The following is a 2888-nucleotide window of genomic DNA, read 5'->3' as shown; positions in this document are numbered from 1 at the left end:
CATGCTCTTATTGCTATAAATTTCTCTCTAAGTACTGTTTTTGCTGCATCCCACAGATTTTGATAAGCTGTTTTTTCCACTTTCATTTGGGTATATTTTTAAATTTCCCCTCAAACCTCCTTTTGATGCATATATTATTTAGAATTGTATTTACTAGCTGTCTTTTTCACTGATTTCTAGTTTATTTAATTGCATTACTATGTGAAGTCATACCTCGTATGATTTCCAGTGTTTGTGATTTGCTAGGGTTTTTTGGGAGCCAAGAATGTGAATGTTACATGTGAGTATGAAAAGAATGTGTATTCTATTGTCGGGAAGTATTCTACCCACGTCAATTAGATCAATTTGATTGATAATATTCTTAAATCAACTATACTTTAGTGATTTTTTTGCCTGCTTGATCTATCAGGCTTTAAACACTTCCCTCTTCCCTTCTGGGCAACCTGATAAGAAAGCCTGATGCTTTCTCATTTGTCATCTTGGGAGATTAAACCACACAAGCTCCTGACCATGTGTAGGACCCTCCCACCCTGACACACCCCCTAAAGTCAATGAAAATTCCAAGTCAGCCTCCTTTCCTTCCTCTTGCAAGCAATTTTTGAAATCTGCTTGGGAGACTCTTCCCAAATAGCCCCATATGTAAGTAATAAATCTTTCCACTAGCTGATTAGAAGCCACTAAGCATTGTATGTGGCATGGCTCCACTTCTTTCTGGCAAACTTGTGCTTGAGTTTTGCTGCACTGAGCTACATTTGTTGAGTTTTATAGAAACTTTGTTATATATTTATCTGACCTAAGTCAGAATTTTCAATATTTGGTTTTGGAAGGAGAGTCATACATGCTTGGGGCCCTCTCTAGTGGCCCTGGGTTATGCATCTCAACATGGAAATATCTGTGTATTTAGAATAAAACTGATTGACAATAGGTTTAGGGGAAAGAGTCTCACCTGTTACCAATTCATTGTGTGTCTCAGCCACATTTTGACCTCTGTTCTGTAAAGTGCTCCAAGTCTTGTACTCTATGCAAGATGTGGGCATATCAGTTGGTCACTCATGAAACAGCACCACTAATGAATTTTAAAAAAGAGAAAGAAAGAAAATGTAGTCATTAGCTGGAATGCTGAAGTCTATACATCTAAGAGCACAGGGCTCACTAGGACTCATAAATATACTTCTGCTGCTGCTGCTGTCTATGCTTCTGTTACAACAAAGATCTTGATCCTCAAGATTATAGAGAAAAGCACTCATGCCACCCCTGTGGCACACTGAAGTAATTAATTCAAAACCAACATAAGCCCAGCTTCAATCCCATGACTGCAACCATTGCCATGGGGAGGCTACAAACCCTGGAGATGCTAATTTGAGGCTCTCTGGAGGAACAAGCTCAAGCATATGAGCAAGGGAGAGAGAAATTTGTCTGAAATATATCCAACAACAACAACAATTTAAAACAGAAAAGAAGGATAAAATAAAAATAGAAACGTGGGTATAGAAAACTGAAACAGAGGTCCACAATTTGACCCAATCCAAAATTTACTAAATTATTTTACATAACAAAAGATAAAATTTACTAATGTCATTTATATAACAAAAGATAAAAGGCTACTGATTGACTTTTGTGTCTCAACAACTTTGTGTTGTTGTTTTTTTTTTCTTTTTAAATATAGAATGCTTCACAAATTTGCTTTCATCCTTGCACAGGGGCCATGCTAATCTCTGTATCTATCCAATTTTAGTATGTGCTGCCAAAGCGAGCACTCAACAACTTTGGATCTGAATTAACCTTAATATCTGTCAAAATGTACCCACTGGCAACTCTTCATGGTTTTAATCTTCACAGCGTGAGGGTCAAATTAGAGATATACCTGGGGATTCTAAATATTAAGCAAGGTACTTCTTATACTCTTAAAAGACTTACAAAATATAAAATAGAGTACAAATAGATGTGCCTCTGCTTGACCATCAGAACTATTATGTTGCCTAAATTCTGTACTACTGTAGAACCCAGTACACTGAAATACCTCAGAGTAGGCTTTACTGTTATGCAATGAGTAGTAAGTTAAAATTAAATTGGTCTTTGGAATTTTCAAGTCATCTTGATAAAATAGGACCTCAGAGATCTTCCCCCAGTTAATATGTTATGGCCCAGTGTAAATTAAAATAGATTTCAAGCATTAAAACCCACTATTCAAGACTTTCTTTTTTTAAAGCTAATTATCTTCACTGCCTCTTCATTCAGTCCAATTTGGCCTGTTCTTAAACTTAGAAAGAAAAAGTGGCTCCTCATAGTAGACTATTGCAATAATGCTGTGGCTCACACTGAAGCCCCTATATACAATATCATTGAAATTACTGACTCTATCTAATCAGCAACTGATAAAATTTCTGTTATAGATTTGGCTAATGTGTTCTGCTCAGTGTTCTTTCAACAGCCCCTCAGCTGAAGTTTTCTTTCAACTCTTTGTGCCCATGGGGTACCTCAAAGCCTTGACACCACACAATCTTTGCAAGCAAGAGCTTAACTTCACTCAACTTTGTCCAAGAGCACAGGCATGACATCACACTCATTATATCCTCTTTCAGGGAGATTCATTTGATACACTCATTCAGGACATAGAATCACTCACAGAGGAACTCACAAAAAACATGGATATATATTAGGCTTTACAAACTTTGTTAAATCTGTAGACATTATTTGGTAAATCAAGGATTATGCCATATTTGCCAGCATTGAGAAATAGCCGTTGATCCTATCAGTGTCCACAACATTAAAACAAGTCCAACAACTTTTCCACTGTTTCAGCTTCTGAAGACAACCTGTCCTTCACTTCCAAATTTTGCATAAGTCCTTATATGTTTTTACTTGCAAATAAGCTTTCTTTGACTGGG

General features: G+C 36.7%; 1 pseudogene; it reads right to left on the bottom strand.

The window, feature by feature from the left end:
• Positions 1-1656: 1656 nt before the first annotated feature.
• On the bottom strand, positions 1657-1755 carry LOC115942159 (U6 spliceosomal RNA; annotated as a pseudogene).
• Positions 1756-2888: the final 1133 nt, after the last annotated feature.

Source organism: Leptonychotes weddellii, chromosome 4, assembly GCF_054177405.1.
Source record: "Leptonychotes weddellii isolate Sample4059 chromosome 4, ASM5417740v2, whole genome shotgun sequence".
Classification (NCBI taxonomy): Eukaryota; Metazoa; Chordata; class Mammalia; order Carnivora; family Phocidae; genus Leptonychotes; species Leptonychotes weddellii.
The sequence above is the reverse complement of the archived record's forward strand: the minus strand, read 5'-3'. Positions and strand labels throughout refer to the sequence as shown.